Below are 20,390 nucleotides of genomic sequence, written 5' to 3'. Positions count from 1 at the left end.
ATGTCCCACTTTCTCTACATAAAATAGAAATAATATTTACTTCAGGGAGTGATTATAAGAATAAAATACATAATAAAGCATGCCCCGAAATCCTTTTTATAATCCCTTTAAAATCTGTTCCTCATAATTTTGCATATATAGTAATCTGGTCAAAAGTTAAAATTTTGAACTTCTGGTGAACTCCTTCGTAAGGTTAAATGTTCTACTTTAGCAGAATCATAATTATTAAAAATGCAGTCCTCATTCTGAGCCAAATTCATCTTCTTTTATAACTTTCAATCATTATTCTTAGTATGTTACTTGGAAGTAATAGTGGATTTACTGACTCTTCTATGTGATAGCCATTCAAATATTTGAATACTGCTATTAATGATATTTAGATATGACTTTTTTCAAGGTAAATATTCCCAGCCTATCAGTCATCTCTTTTATACTTCATCTTCCAGACACTTCAGCATCACTCTCTTCCCCTCCAGACACATTCTAATTTGTTCATGTGTCTCTTAAAATTTGTATCTCAAAAAAAATTTTAAAAAAAAATAAAATTTGTATCTCAAGAGTCAAACATATAATATAGCAGATATTATTTATCAGAAAGTTTGTTAAGACTATCATTTACCAGACATCTGAATGGCTCAGTTGGTTGAGCATCTGCCTTTGGCTCAGGTCATGATCCTAGTGATGTAGGAATGAATTAGAGGTAGACAAGGCTAGGCAGGGAAAGGCCCCAGAGTCAGGCTTCTATCCATCTCAAGAAAACAGAGCTAAGACAGTAAAAATAACACCACCAACAAAAGAACCTGCCTCCCTAGCTCCAAAATGTTAGGGAGTATCCCCCTTTAATGGCCACTAAGTAATCACAGAAATTCACCAGATTACAAAGAAATATGTCATTAAGGTGTTATCAATAATCCCTGCTCAAACCAAGATGGCACAAGAATCTAAAGGCCTGACTAGACTCACAGAAATCCCAGATGTGGAGAAGTGTTATGGAGGAGATATTAACCAAAGAGGAGGGAACACCTTGTTTGGGCTCATGAAATTTACAAGAACGTCTTATTTGTTATTATGATAGTTACAAGTTCACCATGTTTGTTCTAAATATAGACATGATATTTACAAATCTACTCTGATATTAACAAGAAATTTACCAAGTTCCCTGGTCGGTTTCCTATAAAAGACTGACCATAAAAGCCCTCAGTGGCAACCATGTTAGGACCCCTCTCACTTTTGAAAGCTTTCTCTGTATATCAGCTTAATAAACTTCTATCATTTGCTCACTTGCTGTTGTCCCTGAGATTCATTCTTTGATTCCATGAGACCAGAACCAAGCTCTCCCATATCGCTGGGGTACTTGGGTTGAGTCCTGCATTGGGAGACTTCTCCTCTCCGAGTCCCTCTGCCTGCCACTCCCCCTGCTTGTGCTCTCTCTCTCTGTGAAATAAACAAAATCTTAAAAAAAAAAAAAAAAAAGGGATGAAAACTTACCTTGATGAGACTACTAAAATTCTTAGTTTTACTTTAGGAAATGTCCAGGTACTTTATCATTTCTGTGTGAATGAATTATAAATAATATTAGATAAAGAAGTTTACAAATAGCTGGTTGTAGGAAGGCAAGTTATTAACTGATTTTTCAAGAAAGAAGCATGTGACTTTGGGGACTCGTGGCTGGAGGAGGTGAGTAAGGGTTGTAGAATTGCCAGGAAAATGATCACAAGATACCAATAATCACTCACCAGACTCCAAGACCTTATGAATCCTAATAGGAATTTTTAAAGACCGTTGGGGATGATTGTGTTTGTCAGAACAATCAAAGCAATATTCCAGTTTTGAAAGTGCAAAAGAAAGGTGCATCTCATATGTACAGCCTCATTCACCTTGGTTCTTGGGGTCATCTGTGTAATCAACTCTTCTGGACTTCAAATATTCTTTATCTGCTCTGCAAACATCACTTTCCTGCTTGTCAAATTCAATTGGAACTGAGCAAATACATCCAACTCCATTCAATTCAGGAATTTTGTCAATGCTTCTCTCCAAACGTGTTGTCCAAATTGAATAAAAGACTGGGTAATTTTATTAGCACAGAGTAGAGTGAAGGGAAACTATTACTTTTCATATTTAGGAAAATCTGTTTCTCTTAATGCAGTCTGAGATTTTGTTCTATTTTTAGAGTGTGTGATTCCACCCAAGTGCTCCATGTATTTTTCAGCAAGGCCCCATTTATTGCTAACTCTCACCTGGGTTCTTAAGACTTTTCCATAATATGTTTTTTCATTTCCTTCCTTTTTTCCCTTATCCATCACATACAAAACTCAATTTGAAAGGATGAAGGAAGATAGAACAAGAAAGAACAAGGAAGTAGGACCAAGAGTAGTTCCTTTATTTAAACACGTATTTATTACACAACTGTGACGTGATTGGAGTTATGTTAGGCATTACAGATACAGTGATGCATTACACATTTGTGATCCCATACACTTTAGGCCTTTAAACTAATGATTCTCAATAATTCCATGAGGTAACTTCAATGCTTTCATGGAGAGCTGTGATTCAAATGAAATTAGACAATAAATGTAGAGGCCAACGCACAAGTGAACTCCAGTTAGTGCAGTCACTGGTGGAGGAAGAAGCTGGGTGGAACCATGGTGAAATCTAGTGTAAAAACAAAACTAGTCCATGGCATCCTTCAGGCTTGTCTGGAAGGATAATTGGGATGATGACAATGTAGAGGATGACTTCTCCAATCAGCTATGAGCTGAACTAGAGAAACATGGTTGTAAGATGGAGATCTCATACCATCCAGAAGAAGAGTTGAAGCAACCTAAATGTGAATTGTTTATTAAATTCTAGAACAGAGAAGCCAGGATGAGACACTAAAAAAAATGTTTATTTCATTATCTGTTTGGATTTTTTTTGTTTTTGTAACAAAAAAATAAATGTTTTGATCTAAAAAAAAAGTCACAGTTTAATCAGTGCCATATTTTTATTCAAAGAATTTTAATTATTGCAATGCACAGTTTTTACATATGCAAATAAAAAGTTTTAAAAGATGAAAAAAAAAGAAAAGGAATACAGAACAAAATGAATATTGTGGAAATAAAATCAATAAGATTCAGTAACTCGATGAATCAACACTAAAGGAATATAGCAAGAGGAATAAGCCCAAATTCTTTTTTTTTTTTTTCTTTCTGGAGAACTCTTAGATTTCAAGAACTTTGACAGTTTTATCTTATTTTTGTATTGTTTGACTCATGATATATCCACATGTGTTAGTTCTAATAAAACTAATAATATTACATTTTAATATGGGACTCCTCTCAGAAAGAAAAAAAGTTGAGTCTATTTTGCAATAGGCATTTAGTGGTAGTACTGCTTACTTCAACTTAGAAAGAGTAAGGTGGAAACAATATCAAATACAAAATGTCTCATGTCAGTTTATGCAGTTACTTGCTTTTGTGCTAAAATACACACACAGGACACCTGAGTGGTGAAATTCTTGCGTTCCATTCAGGTCATGATCTCTGGGTTGTGAGATTCAGCCCCAAGGCAGCCTCCACATTCAGCACAGAGCTTGATAGGATTCTTTCTCCTTCTCCTTCTGTCCCTCCCACTTGTGCTCTCTGTCTCTTTCTTGCAAATAAATAAATAGATCTTTAAAAAATGAAATAAGCACACATAAAATTTACCATTTTACTTATTTTAAGTGTACAGTTCAGTGGCATTCACTACATTCAGATTGTTGAACAACTATCACCACCAAACATCTCTAAAACTTTTTCATTTTCTGAAACTGAAAATTTATATCCATTAAATAATAATTCCTCATTCCCCCTTCCCCAAGGAACCTGATAATCACTATTCTACTTTATGTCTCTATAAATTTAACTATTATAGGTTCTTCGTGTCAGTGGAATCATACAGTATTTGTCTTTTTGTTTTTGGTTTATTTTACTTGGCATAATGACTTCAAAGTTTACCTATATTGTAGCATGTATCAGAATTTCATTAATTTTTAAGGCTGAAAATATTCCATTTTATGTCTATACCACATTTTGTTTATCCATTTATTCTATGAAGTACATGTAGGTTGTTTTCACCTTTAGGATACTACAAATAATGCTGCTATAAATATTGGTGTGCAAATGTCTGCTCAAAGGTCTGCTTTCAATTTCTGGGATATATATATATATTATGGAATTGCTCGATCATATGTCTATTTCCATTCCTAAATCCTCAGCAGATATAAATGTGTTTAATCACTTTCTATTTCCACTTAAATGTCTAATAGATATTTTAAACTTAAAATATTTGAAACATTCATTCTGTCTTCCAAAGCTCCCATCAGTTGTTATATGTTTTAGGAAATGACCAGGCCATGAACTGCAGTGACACAGAAACATTAGAACCAATCTTCAGTGCTCTATTTCCTTCACAGAAGGTACTTTATCAGTAAGTCAGCCCCTAAAATTAGCAAGAATCCATCCACTTCTGCTCAAACTCATCCTGACTTCATTTATGTTTTCTGTTTATTATAATCTATCTAGTCTGTTTATACTTTTACTCTAGACTGAGTCACACTAGTCCTATTCTTTCACTTGGACTTAGGAAAATATCCTCCCAATTCTTCTTTGTTCCTACTCTCGTATATTATTCACCTAAGATCCATTCCTCACACACTTTAAATGCTGCTGTAACTTTCCCTCCCACTTAAAAATTCCAAAATCTCTACCATGGCCCCTTGTATGAATGGACCCTGTCCCCCTTCTCCAAGACCATCGTAACTGATTTTCTCTATTCTCTGTACTTTTTCAGATATGCTGCCTATGAGATAATTAACAGAAACTTTTTTTAAAGTTACTTTTCCCCTTTTGTTCTTCATAGTTTAGCTGTCAGCTTTCTTCACCTTCTTTAATTTTTGGATGTTTACTGTTGTTTGAGGTGGTAACCGGTCCATGGAACAAATCATAATAAGGCAAGCCTGTCAATTTGTTTCCAATTTCTTTTATATATGTAATGCATTAGAACTGAGTAACCCAGTCTTGGCCAACTAGGTTTTAAGAAATATACTGAGGGACTTCTGAGTAGGATATATATAAATATATTTTTATTCCTGAACAAAATAGAAATGAGGAGAAGAAATGTTATTTCTTCCTATCTTGGAAACTATTGTATAAAGACATGATGTTTTGAAAAGTAGCAATTATCTTATCAGAGTATCAGTCTAAGTATAAAAACAAACAACAACAACAACAAAACAATATACTAGCAGAAAATGTTTAAGTCATTAATGCTAAGCATCTGAACCAACTTGAAAAATTTTGAAATGTAAAATTAAATATATTTTCTTGCAGAAGAGACTATGGCAAATATCAGTTGCTGAATAATAAATCATCTTAATATTTAATGGCTTTGGGATGCCTGGGTGGCTCAGTGGTTGAGCATCTGCCTTTGGCCCAAGCATGGTCCCAGTCAGTCCCGCGATTAAGTCCTACATTGGGCTCCTTGTGAGGAGCCTGCTTCTCCCTCTACCTGTATCTCTGCCTCTCTCTGTGTATGTCTCATGAATAAATACATAAATAAATCTTTAAAAAAAATTTAGTAGCTTAAACAGCAATTTATTTTCACTCAAGATTGCACAGGATGGTTCTGGTTCTCTTGATCTGGACCAGGCTTGATTGATACTGCCTGGGCTCAATCAAGCATCTGTTACCAGTGGGAGATCCTGCATTGTGTGAATGGAGGTCTGGCTTCTTGGATTCCTTACGAAGATTTATGTGAGGATCAGTGTTCAATAAAGACAGCAAGAATGAAAGTAGTGAGCACAAAGCCATTTGTTAAGGTCAATACACTCTCTAGATGGGAGCTGAGGATGACCTCGAGGGGCCAAGTACACGAGGCTTTGAAGTGCCTTCTCTTTCATTTTTTGCAGAGGTCGTAGGTAGGGCAACTCCCACTGAGGTTGTTTCCGGTCATCTAAGGGACTCCTTCTACTGGTCAGGAGGGTGAGCTTTGAGCCCTACAAGATTCTTGCCGGAACCATCATGCCCATTTTCACCTATGGTGTGTGTGTGTGTTGAAACCACAAGATAAACATGTTATAATGAAGCTATAGGTTCTTGTAGGATGACAGGCTGGAATGGGAGCTCATGCTTTCTGAATCTGTTGTTCTTGGTCTGATAATCCTGGGAAATCACAAACCACTGTTACCACCATCTTGTCTTCAGTTCATTATCTAGCTAACATGCCTACTCCATCATATTCATGGTCTTCTAACAGGTCGGTTGCAGCTCAGCTCAGCTGATCTTGGCCCATGTCTGTGTCCAAAAAACTGAATCAACTAAGTTCCCCAGAATTTTTATCCTCCAACAAGCTACTTCGGGCTTGTTCTCATGGAAGTACCAAGATTTCCAAGAACATGAGTAAGGTGTCAAAGCCTGACACAGGAACTGACACAAAGTCACTTGTGCCATATTATTTTGGCCAATGGATGTTGTAAAGCTAGTTCCTATTCACATGAAGGGGAAATAGGTTCCACCACATGACAGAAAGAGTTGGAATATAATATCACAACACACAGAGCCAGGGAGAGGGGAGCACTGCAACCACTTTTGTAATCAGTTTACCCGGGTTATTGTTGCCTGTGATTTGCCACAGAATGTCCTCACACTCACAACTGGGCAGTTCTCTCCTTGGCTCTTGCCATAAGTGACTCCTTGTATTTTTCAGTTTGCCATTTAAATGTTATTTCCTCAGAAAGACTTTTGTATAATTTTTCCAGTACCTCTATTCTCTCCATCACAAGTTATTCTATTTCCCTCATTAGAGTATAAGTTCGGTGAAGCTAGAGATTTTATTTATTCATGTCAACACTATGTATTTCCTATTTTATGGCAAGTACTCGATGTCTTTTGGTTGGTTGAATGAAAAAAAGAATAAATGTACAATCACTGTAATAAGTAGAGTGAATTTTTATTGACCAAATCTGTTTTATGTGTTCAAGAGAGTAGAGTTTATTATTATTAGTTTAGGAAAAGGTAATGAGGGGAAAAAAACATCATGAATCTCAATCTATTTTGTCAGTCTTTTTTCAGTTTGTGTGTGTGTACATATGATGCATATGTAGTATATATATTTATATAATACATATAATGATAATTATATATGCATATGAATGCATATATATAATAATTGTTATTTTGACAAATCAGAACAAATAAATCCTGTGCTTTTCTATTTCTGAGATGTGGTCTAAACATTTTCCCTGCATGGAATATGTATACACCATTTCCTATTTTTGATATTTTTCCTCTTTTATTGACCTTATCAAATGCCATATCTTTTAAGAAAAGCTTTTGGGTTCCAACTAAGTATATTGGCTTCCCCCGATAGATCCAATAGATCACTGTACTGCTCACTTTGTATCTCTATTGTGGCATTTGCTTAAAATATGTTTTTACCTTTCTCAACCTTTATTATATCCCTGGAAATTGGTTTGCAAGTTTCTGAAAGTCAGAGTCTGTCTTATTCTTTCAGTTACTATTATTTTCCACATGTATATAAAATGTTATCAGTAAATATTTCTTAACTAGAATTAAAGTATGTTATTATTTTTGCTTTATATCATAGGATGAGTATCTGATTCAAACTTGAAACTAATTGTAAGGTAAAATGCAGGGTGTTTTTTTTTTTTCTTTATTGAATTTGACTCTGCTACTTATCACTTAAAATCCCTGTGTGATCTCTAAATGAGCTGCCTACCTTTTGTAATTTTGCAACTATATTGCTTAGGCACATCAGTACAATAGGCTAGATTTTTTTTTTCCTATCAATTGTTCAAAGCTTGTTCTATGTCTCTGCTTCTGTTGGCTTTGTCTCCTTCATTGTATCTTATTTCCCATCGTGCTACCTTCCAATCACTGAATTCCATTCCCACTGGCTCAGTCCTGGGACCTCTTCTTTCCCAATCTCCCAGAACCTTCCAAGATAAACACCTTCAATTACAACCACTCCTCACCTCTTCAACAGAGGCCCCTAACAATAAACAACTTACTCAATACGTAGTTGAAAAATAATTCTCAGACGAGCTTAGTGTAACAGAGAACTGGGATGTAATATGGCTTTTACTCTTTGAACTCCCATTAGTTTTCACATTGTAGAGAAATAGACTCCTTAATATTACCCATAAGTGTAACTTCAGCAGCGTGATATCTAGCAGATAAATACTCTGTAATATTAAATATATTTCATCATTGTACTAAGAAACCACTTCAATAGTACAGTAAATGAAACACCACTATGTCAAATTAAAGGAACCAATAGACAACAAACACTATATAGAAGAGCGTTATTTTTGTGATTTTGTTTTTAATTTTCTTAAGTCTTACTGCATAATTTACAAATTTGTACTAATGATGTATTTCCTCTACTTTAAGCCTTCTAATGCTGGTATATCTTGTTACACTGATTTTTAAAAGAATCTGAACTTACAGATCATCCATAAAATATGAGAAGTGCTAAATATTTTTTTTATTTAATATTATACATGAACCATACTACAATGCCTTACATTAAGGAAAAGGCAACATTTTAGAGGCAGGGAATTTTAATTATATTGCCATAGTTAATATAACCAGTTATATACATCTAAATATAAGACCAATCTCTTACAGGTTTAGACATAGCTTTTATCAATTCTGTGAAAAGTTGAACATTATTAATCACCTACAATCATATTTTTAGAAGGGGAAAAGAGTGACAGTACTTGCTGAACCAGAATGACTATCAAAGTTCAAAAAGCTGGTCATATTCTTTTAACCACAGGCCAAACTTATTTAAATCAGGACTGTCCAAAAGAAATATTCTATCAGGGATTCATGATCTGAATACTGATGTATGTCGTCAATTTAAATATGGTACACATGAGGGGCACCTGGGTGGCAGTGAAATGTCTGCCTCAGGTCATGATCCTGGGGTCCTGGGATCCAGCCTGATGTTAGGCTCCCTGCTCAGTGAGAAGTCTGCTTCTCCCTCTCCCTCTGCCTCTCCCCCTGCCCATACTTTCTCTCTTGCACACACACTCTCTCTCAAAGAAATAAAGAGATAATTTTTTTTTTAATTTTTATTTATTTATGATAGGAACACAGTGAGAGAGAGAGGCAGAGACACAGGCAGAGGGAGAAGCAGGCTCCATGCACCGGGAGCCCGACGTGGGATTCGATCCCGGGTCTCCAGGATCGCGCCCTGGGCCAAAGGCAGGCGCCAAACCGCTGCGCCACCCAGGGATCCCAAAGAGATAATTTTTAAAGAAACATGGTACACATGAAAAAAGTCATGAGACACTTTTGTTTTGTAATACATAAAGCGGTGGTCAACTTTTACTTCCTTTAATAGCTTTTTCAAGGTAAGCTACTAAGTCTGTGTTTTCCCCTGTCTCCTCAATGTCAGCAAAGACCATTTTTTTTTTCCAGGGATGTACTTTCTGGGATTCTCCAAATACTCCATCAGTGTCTCCTCTACCCAGATAATGCTTTTGTTCTTGTTGGCATCCAGGTTAAGAAAATACAGAGGCCCGACCTGTCTTTTGCCCAAATAAACGATGGAGATTTGGCCCAGTCTTGTGCTTGCCTCCTTTTTCCATGTTATGGCACTTTTTCCACTTCTGGACAAAAATCCTCTTGCTCTTGTCGATATCATCCATTTTTAAATCACTCTTTCACCTCATTGGAAACAAAAAGGCCTACCCGCAAGCCAGATGTCCTGCTCTCTTGAGAAACACTGGGATATTGTTTTATTACAATTTGAATATTTGTATAATATATTTACAAAAAAATATTTTTTAAGATTTTGTTTATTTATTTGAGAGTGAGTGAGAGAGAGCATGAGCCGGGAAGAGTGGGAGTTGTAGGCTCCTCACTGAGCAGGGAGCCCAATGAGGGGACCAATCCCAGGACTCTGGGATCACGACCTGAGCTAAAGGCAGATGCTTCACTGATTAACCACCAAGATGCCCTTAACAAAAATTTAAATGTATAATACAAATGGGAAAAAGTATTCCCATGCCATCCAAATATTATTTTGATACAACTGGAAAACAAACAGGTATTAAATATTAAAAAAAGAAAAAGATGTACTATGGGAGGATTAACAAGAGTTTTTTTGTGTTTGGACAGAGAGTTCTACACGGTGTCTTCTTTGTATTTCTACATGGAGGTCATTGTCTACTTGCCCTATTAGCTGCTAGCTGTACTGTAGAAACGGGAAACCCAGTGCTTTCTTCTCTGTTACTAAAAGACATGTCTGTGTAAGCACGAGTTTGAGGGAAACAGGCTGAGTTACAAGGGGGTAAGAGAGAAGAGGAAGAGTAAAAAGGTTGAATGACTTTAAAGAAATCTACCACAACACAGGTAAAATTGAAGGGTCAGAAAAGTAGAACATGCTATAAACCATATTGTGAAGTTGTGAAAGAATAAAAAAGTCTATTTTTTGAATGATTGCTCTCTCTCTCCCTCCCAACATCTCTCTCTCTCTCTTTCTTCCTCTCTCTCCCTCTTTCTGTCTCTCATACACACACATACGTCTCATAGGCTTCCATTCATGAAATAGTAGACTAGAATGCTCAGAGTAGATCTGATCATTGTGATATCTTGCTGGTGTTACTGTTCCTTCAAAGTTCCTAGCAGTATCTCCCCTATCCAGTGTTTCCCACAGTGCTTGATGACAACCTCTGGGAGATTATTTCTTTTTCTTTATTTTCCTGGAAGAAATCTGGAGCAGGCATATAGGGCATGGGGAATATATCCTCTGTGGGGGTAGGACACTTTACCAGCCTCTCTCCGTTTATAGAATATTGGCAGGCCAAAATGTAAAATCAAATGATCCTAGTCTCTTTTAATCCAGAATGGTGGCTCTGTTGGTAGTATAATTCTTTATAACTGTAATGAACTTGTGTAAATATTAATTTTATTACAGTAAACTTAATTTCCTATATTTGCATCCATGATCCTTTTCCATATGCAACTCTTATCTCTAAATTAAATTATAGGTTACTTAAATTTCCAAGCTTTCACATAAGAGGTACATCATTAGTTTCTTTTTTCTGAGCCCTTTTGCCCAACTGGAAAGAATTACTTGCTTTTGCTCACTTAATTGATTTCAACAAGATTATGGAGGCTACACTCTTAATTTTTTTTAAATCAAAGGCTAAATTCTAATTGGCCTTTGTCACTCAAAACGTGTCTCAAATTATCTCTTATCAGTTGGATAGGAGAAATATGTAACATCTTTTAATCCTGTATGTCCCAGAATTTCTGGGTTTTTCTCTCTTCTTTTTTAACATTCCTTGCTCAATGACCCATCCCTTTATACCTTATCTTTCTTTCTTGTCTTATCTTTCTTATCTTTCTCTCATAGCACTATTTTCAAATGCAGGTAATAATGGTTGAGAAAGATAGTCCATGAGCCCATTTGCTTAATCAATTGCCTTTTAAGTACCTTCAGGTATCATTTTTACCAAACTGTTTGTCTCTGGATTTCCTTCAGCCTCTAATATTAAATTTCTGCAGCCTAAAGCCTGACCCCAAAGCAAAAGTCAAATTGTTTAAAAAACAGTTTTCTATTTCTGATAACTAATTCCTTTATCAGAAAGTTTTTGCTAAGCTAAGCTGTGGCATCAACAGATCTGACAGGTTCAGAATCTTAGTGGGAGAAAATGTCTACTTCTTTTTCTTGTTACATGTTAGTTATGAACAGTCTACCTCTTTGTTCTACCTCCTTCTTAATCCAGAGTTCAGAGTGAAGAGGCAGCAGCTCCTACGTACATGCTGGCCTAATGGCAGAGAAGGGAGCTGTAGTAGAACCATGAATTGGCTCTTCAATCCTTTTTTTTTTTTTTTCCATTTTAGAATCAATGACATTTATGGAAGACAACTCAACACAAACCAGACACATTAGGAAGTTTGGGCAGTTTCATATGGGAACAAAACGAAATGAAAACAGTAGATTCTAAAAAATTATCAGCTGCTGCTGAATAGCTAACCACATGATACCATCACATTTGACTCAGCTGGCCACATCTGTCAATACATTTGTTATGACCAACTATATAGTAGATAATAAACCAATGCCTGGATATCCTAATATTTCCATAATGGCCTTAAGGAATAATTCTACATGGAGCACCTTAGCAATATAATCCTATCATTATTTATGAGCAAAAGCCAACCACTGCATTCAGTGCCAGAAGTAGTATTGTAACGGCTCTTCAATCTTTTACTCAGAATTTGCAAGTATTACCTTCATTCAGATTTCATTATCCCAACTGTTAAGGACTAAATTGTGCCCCTCTTCCCCCAAAATGTTGAATCCCTAACTCCCAGCATGGTTGTATTTAGAAACAGGGGATTTAGGGAGGTGATTGAGGTTAATAGTCACAAATGTGGGGGCTCCATTCCACTATGACTGGTGGGTGTCCTTACAGGAAGAGAGGGAGAACAAAGATGCTGAGGAAAGGCCATACAGACAGCTGTCTGCAAGCCAAAAAGAAAAGTCTCATCGGAAACCCAACCTTAAAAAAAAAAAAAAAAAAAAAAAAAAAGGGAAATCCAACCTTGATCTTGGATTTCTAGCCTCCTGAACTGTGAGAAAATACATTTCTGTTGTTTCAGCCTCCCAGTCTGGGTATTTTGTTGTGGCAGCCGAAGCTGATTAATACACTAAGTAAGTAGGTTACATGCTCAAACCTGACAGCAGTGGGATGGGGAAGTACACTCTCCTCCAGAGAGTCAGTGACTATTACATGGTGTTAGGCAGAAATATATGAACCACATTAGAGCAGAACAGCAATCGCTGTGAACAATAATACAATCTTTTTTTTTTTTTTTTTTAATCTGGTTACTGGTGAAGAGGAGACAGATTCTAAATTTGGCTCTAGTTTTCATTCATTTAGTGTGTTAGTTCTGACTGGTCTTTATTATCTGAACTAGTTTAATGACATTCTAAGCCACTAGTATCTATGAACTTTTTAATGTGTAAAAATGATGAAAATAAAACAAAACAAAAAAAGGGCTCTAAAAAATGAAAAGAGAAAATGATACTTTTAATGATTCAAAAGCAAAATTATTAAAAACACATTTTGAATCTGTATTTATTAATATGGAGCATTGGCTGTGAAAATGTGAATTGTGGATACATCTTTATTTGGATTAGATGCTTGGCATCTCAGTATTAAAGAGTCTTACATGCTGTGTTCATATTTTGATATTTACTGTGATGTTACCTATTAGTAAACACAGGTATGTAAATATCAGTCAATTATGGTCCTTGCCTTGATGAAAGGTTTGGTATTAAAGAAGAGGAAAAATTTAAATTAAGAAGATTGAATAATAAAAGCAGAAACAAGAGATAGATCTTCAGAGGTGGTAAAGATGGGTATTCCAAGAAGAAAGGAATAATGAAAACTAAAATAAATCATAAGACTTTCTTTCATTGATTTAAGTAGAAGTAATGGGGTGCTGTTAACTACTCCTCTGTCTTAAAAAATCTTATACTGGGTAATTCAATTTTCCAAATACTTGGGCATGGAGTGAGTGGTACTTCTCTCCCACGCTATTGTAATTAGGACATTAGGACCACTTGCTTTCTTTTCGTCCTGACCTTACTGGCACCCTGTGGCATTTGATGGTCATTGGTTTAAGGCAGAGGACATGAGGGGGGTACTGATGCTCTATATTTGTAAGGTCTAAACAGCCATATATTGCTATATATAAAGGTGAGAATGTATATCTGATTATACACTTTTGCTATTTCAAAACTTGCCTCTAGCATTGAGGGCTATGGTTTGAAATCTTGGCATGTGAACAGAAAAAGGCTTCATGAAACTATTTCAAAAGCATTGCTGAGGTTTAGTAGAAGCTCCAGATTCCCTTTGGATTCTCCAGGGGAATTGCACCTCTGTGTTGATCTGATTTCCATATAAAACTTCCTCAATAGTTTTCTTTTGAAAAAAAGATATCCATAGCTGAAATGTGTTTGAAAACCATGCATAAAACTCTTTAACATTCTGGATTTTTGTGGTCTGTTTCCTCTTCTTTCCTCCTTGTATCCATGCAAAACAACCTTGAGACATTCCGTCGATTTTCCATCGATTTCATTTGAAATGTTTCCTTTGGGGATGCCTGGGTGGCTCAGCAGTTGAGCATCTGCCTTTGGCTCATGGAGTCCCAGGATTGAGAGCCACATCAGGCTCCCTGCGTGGAGCCCACTTCTCCCTCTTCCTATGTCTCTGCCCCTCTCTCTCTCTTTCATGAATAAATAAATAAAATATTTTTTTAAAAAATGAAATGTTTCCTTTGCCTGGATACTTTCTTCCACCTATTAACCTCCCGGCTTTAGGTCACACCACTTATCACACTGTCCCATGTTCATTTACGTAACAGGATAGAGAAAAAGTCCCAAGGGACCATAGAGCAGAGATGCAGGAACCAATTTGATAGATGGGAATATGCCTCATTGGTAGCAGAGAGGTTTTTAGGGTCTGGGTAATAAGTAAGAAGCAAATCTCCAATGGCCAATTCTCCACTAAAAGCATTTAAAACTGGATTAAATTGTGAGATAGATGTGACAGTTCTAAAACCTCTGGAGGTCAGCTTTGTGTTGGCTATTGCATATATGCTGCCTGGCCTTGGCCCAGATGGTTAGTAGTTTAAGCCTTGGTCTGTGTGGAATTTTATGATTTCAAAGCAAAGGGGCTCAGAGATTGAAAAGTGAGGCGCAGAGAAGTCAGTACAATGCGGTATTAAAAAAAAAAAGGAACCTTAAAACATCAATTGATCTTTCCTCCTATCTCTAAATTGAATAGTCCCTAAATTATCTCCTGTTTCTCTGCATCTAACCAGAAATAAAATTCTATGGACTGTGTGTTTCTCTGCCTAGAAATCTCATTAGAAATCTACAGACCGAAATCTCTTCTTCATGTCTCTCATTTTAAGCTGAAGTTATTTCTAGCTTCAGTGAAGATAGCAAACAGCTGTTCGTCTTCTTTAAGCTCTCCATACATTTCACAACAACTCGATTAAACAATCCTTCCTGTCTCTACCTTGAGCTATATCCGATTATATTTTATTATTATTTTAGGATTGGCATTTATCTTATGTAATTAGCCTCTTTTTCATATTAATGCTGTATGTCTCTCCACAAGGAGTTTTGTAGGTCATAACGTAAGCCAGTGCATCATGAAGATGAATTGCTACGAGTAGGGGAAAAAATAGCAAAAAGTAGGATTGACAAATAGCAAAAGAAAATGGTTAGGTCAGGTTAGCTAATGAGCCAAGAAAGTGAGAAAATATATTTACAGACTGTTTCCCCCCTTATGCATCCATAAAGTATCTTCATTAAACAACCTGGGCTTGCTAATGTGTAATAGGAAAAAAGTGCTGAGAAACATTTTACTTTCCCTAATTATCAATTTTACCCTGGCAACCATCTACTAAAACTACAAATAAAAAAGAGCATGATTTGTTTCTCCTACAGTTGGCTGAATATAGTTACATTAAAAATAAAGTGTTATTGACATTAACTTCAGAAGATAAAGATCCAAAGCAGAGATTTAACCAGAAAGTGATTAAATTCTGTGGATATAGATGATGGGTCCTGTGTCTGAAAGATTTTTATATTGACTCTTGTTATGGACCTTGTTCTAAAAGCTCCCTAAATAAATCACTAGAAGTAATCTAAGGCAATGGGTAATGGAGATGCTACTTTTGCAGCTCAAGGGTAAAATATTTGTTTAAGAAATAGGTGTGCTAGACTTCCCTGAGACTCTTTTTCCATAATTAATGAGTTGATTAATTATATGTGTACCATGAACGATGGTGTCTGGATAATGATTACTGACCCATATGCAGCTCCCAAACCACAGCGAACTTCAAAAATTCAATTACAAGGTCCAGATGCTGTATATTGCATATGTAAACTGTTTCGGGAAGGAAGATTGCATATTAATAACGACGTCTATGTGGGTTATCTCTGCAGCCTAGTGACTATTCTGCAAAAAAAAAAACTTCTTGGAAAAAGCAAAAGGTATACAGAAACTGAACTGTTTCAAGTTTATTTCAGTCTTTAGATACATTATAGCTTCAGTCACATCATCATTAGTATTTTATTTTGATTATTAAAATCTCTTAGATACTTTTGTTGGAGATTTCTGATTTAATACATTACAGTGATTAAAAAAACAAAACAAAACATGCATTCTTGACATCTTAAAAGTATTATGTCATTTTTATGTGCCCAAAATGACTTCCTTCTGATTCTATAGAGTCCAGAACAGTAACTGGTATTTCTTAGAAAAATGCAAAAGCCAACACTTTATTTAAAAACGAACAAAAACAAAAACATTTGTATCCAGTAATTGACATGTATACAAATTAATTTTTTAAACATTGAAATTTAGTAAGTTTTATTATTCATAATTGTTTATTCAATTTAACCATTTACCTATCACATTTATGGAGTTCAGTTCAGGGTCGGCATTAAGTATCTCACATACGAAGTAAAGCAGCATGCCCTCCTTGCACTCAAGGAGACAGTTATACAAATGGTACAGTTAGTGAAGGGTCACAGCGGAGCTGGTAAAATGTGCCCTATCCATAGAGATTTTGGTCAAGTTATGTTGAGACAATCTTGGAAATATGATCCCTGCCAGATGATTTTCATGTGATAATCTCTTGAACATATTTTGAAATAAACCTCCCCAAAGAATGGAGAAATACCTGAACTCTGATGCAGACCCAGCCATCATTGGTTGCAGAGAGAGAAATACACACATTAGGGGAAACTATCAAAAACAAGTTCACCTCTCCTTTTCTACCCATTTTCTTTTCTACTCTTCAGCTCACATCTTATTTTCTTCCTTTCTAAGGTTCTTTATTGTCAGCCAAGGGTATAAGATAGGATTCCGTCCTGGACCAAATGAATCAGGGCCTCTAGGTAAAGCAAAGATCTAAGATATGTTTTTTATCTTCTACTTTTCTTTTGCTCTCTTACTTTTATTAATCTCTGTGGGAGAAGCACTGTCTTAGAAATGAACCTGTATCTAAATTTTCACAGTGACATGACCTTAGTCAAATCAGTTAAACTTTTTGAGTTTGGGCTTGTTTTTCATCTCTATAATGGGATTTTCATTAAAGATTCTCTAAAGGTTTTCCAGCTCTAATATCTTATTGTTGATTTTAATTTTATTTCAGTTTTATTCATGTCCATTCTGATGTAAGTTCCTTTAATGGGAATCCTTTTAAGCAAAACCTTAAGTTCTTTTTTTTATTTTTGATAATTTATTTTTTACATTTATTGTCCTTCTCTAAAAGTTTATTTTCTCTTCTTTACTGCCAGTTCTCCCTCAGTCTTGAAATCAGCTCAGATTGAAAGATATACCAAAGCCCATTGCTTTTTCTCTTTCCTAAATGCATTTGAATTTTTTTTTCTATAGAAGTCCAGAAAAAAACGGAAAAATCATAAAATATTTTGTGATCATTATTTTACATTCTGTTTCTAGTTTGTGACTACTTTCCTTTCCATGGAGAAGATATTTTAAAGATGCCCATCTTTGTAAAAAAAAGAGGATAGAAATTTAATGAGAAGAATGAGAAAATGAAAATGCAGTGACCAGAGAAACTAAGGGTTATTCAGCAGATAAGGAAAGATTCTTTTAACACTTGGGGACAGAGACAAGGGAGTTGCAGAATCTCTTTTTTACACACAGAATGGCAAGAACTCTTGACAGGATGAAGGAAATACAGGCAATAGATAAGAGAATAAGATACCTTATTTGAGGTAAAACAGAATTTCAATTTAGATGAATATAAAAATTAAAATGATGCTAATTAACTTGGTATATTTCTAGGAGCCTTGCAGATCAGAAAAATATATGTATAAATCAATTCCCCAAGAGTAAGGCATAAATATACACAATTTGTCTCATTCGATGAGGTGATGGTCCTAAAAACATCTGCCTTCCAGAATACCCTTGTCTGAAAGAATACTGGCCTCCAAATGTCCTTAGGCTGATTTAATACCGTGAAACAAATGGACTTTGCTTGTATAAATATTTTTTTTTTTTAGAAATCCAAAGAAAATAAGCAATCTCATTGATCAATAACTAAATCTATTTGTAACCAAAAATTATCACAACCTCAGCAGTAAGCACTTTCCAGGAATAAGTTGCGGTTTGTCCATGGTGTGTAAATGACTCTTCCAAATCTGCTTTAACAGATGTCATATTTTTTTTTTCTCTCCTTCTCCATCTGTCACTGACTCAAACTCTCCTTACTCCATTTCTCAGGAACAGCTTTCATCTGTTCTTATTTTTCTTAAATATCTGGTAGTCTTTGTTCATCTACTCAATTTTCCTAAAATATGTTTTTTTTTCTAATGAATTTTACCTAAGTTGACATTAAGAGTCCTGGTGAAATTAATGAGGACCTTACATACAAACCCTTTGTAATGTTGTGAAATGTGATCGAATTTACAAGTTATAAATATATTTGGTCACCATGAAGCATGTGCAAATTATGCTTTTGTCATCCAATGGGCACACCAGGATGATAACCAAAAAAAAAAAAAAAAGGAAAATTTTTCTGATACAGGATCCAGAATACAATTAAGTCTTTTAACTCATGCACATAACAATCACTTTATCTCCATCAGGTGCTGATTTTCTCTGTTACACAATGAATTACCTTCTTTCAATTATTTTCCAAGAATCATTCTATTTTTGGCATTCAATATTGATTTTCTTAAACAAAAATTCATGAAGGTCCATCCTAGGCATGCTTAAGATTTTAAATCTACTTATGATTTTTGAGCAGGAGCAATTAATTTTGGCTAGCTTTGAGAGAAAACTGGAATTGACTGTAACATTGTTTTTAAACAATTGGTAAAAACTAAGTTATTATACAAACACAAATATGCATATGCATATGTATGTATGGATTTTTTTTCCTTCTTGATAATGAGAGCAATAGGACTCTACAGTGAGATAAACTCATATGATAGAGAATAATGGAAATGTTTGTATAATATGTAAATTACAGAATATGAATGTATAGCTTGTTATAAATGTATAATTAAATGTGTTTCATGTGATGAGTAATTATTTGTGTAATAAATATGCCTCCCAAAATCCTCCATAGAAAATTATTTTCTCCTAAATGTGCTATCACAGTGTTTTTTTCACTGAAGCACTGCTGCTATTTGTTGTGTTGCTTGTTTACTTCCATACATTCTATTTAAGTAAAGTGTGTGACCATAGGGACAACATCTATCTTTTCTACCATTTTATCTCCAACGCCTACTATCCTTCATGAACATAGTAGTAGCTTCATACCTGTGGAAATGAATGAGCAAGAGGTGTGTGTGGCCACGGTATGTCTTTGCACAGGCATGTTCAATCTCCACACCAGCAACCTGGCTCATATTTGCTATGTTTTTTCTTGCAGTAGGGTAGGTGTTTCAGGAATATCCTATCATTAAAAGTCTAATTTATCTACCCTACTACATCACTTGGACACATGAACACCATTGACTGTAATGTGCAGAGAAAGTTAGAGAAAAGATTGATCGCTTTTTCCTTAGGAAGTCATTCATGCACTAGTTAGAGCAGTTGCAGATGGCATCACAACTTCCAGGAAATATCCATTTTGCTTTTGTGAAGTAATTCTATTTTTTATGCCATGACTCTTGAGGGTCCTACTGCCTCTGACACTACTCACTAGCCCCTTTCTAATTTTGTAATCTCTAAGTCTTTGGAATTTGTCAACACTTAAGGGCATTAGATCATTTCCTTATACTTCACACTTGATCTGCTTCATTTTATACTATTTGTCATAAACCTTCATGGCTACCAGATCAGACACATTGTATTGGATCCTCTACAGTGGCATAATTTGGGCTTTGACGGATTTTAACTTTAAACTGGCTAATAAGAATATTTTGACAAGGGATGCCTGGGTGGCACAGTTGGTTGAGTCTCTGACTTGGTCTCAGCTCAGATCGTGATCTCTGGGTTGTGAGATCAAGCCCTGCAGTGAGTTCCATGTAGGGGTCCTCAGTGTGGAGTCCGCTGGAGTTTGTCTCTCCCTCTGCCCTGCCTCTCACTCTCCCTTTCTCTGTCTCAAATAAATAAATATTAACCAAGAGTATTTAGACAAAATTTTAAGACTTATCTTTAATACATGTATATCATTGGGTCTTATACACTGCAAGATTATTTTTTTATTTCATCATTTTGAGAGTAAGTTAATTAGTTTTAACTACTTGAATATAAAGTGAAAGTTTTTTTTTTTTCTTTACTATTGTTATTCTTTATCAGGTGAATTAGGATAAAGTATTTTTTGTTG

At 35.4% G+C, this 20,390-nt stretch overlaps 1 pseudogene; it reads right to left on the bottom strand.

Moving 5' to 3' along the window:
• Positions 1–9,367: 9,367 nt before the first annotated feature.
• On the bottom strand, positions 9,368–9,697 carry LOC112922429 (cytochrome c pseudogene; annotated as a pseudogene).
• Positions 9,698–20,390: the final 10,693 nt, after the last annotated feature.

This window comes from Vulpes vulpes, chromosome 14, assembly GCF_048418805.1.
Source record: "Vulpes vulpes isolate BD-2025 chromosome 14, VulVul3, whole genome shotgun sequence".
Classification (NCBI taxonomy): Eukaryota; Metazoa; Chordata; class Mammalia; order Carnivora; family Canidae; genus Vulpes; species Vulpes vulpes.
This window is presented reverse-complemented; position numbering and strand designations above follow the sequence as displayed.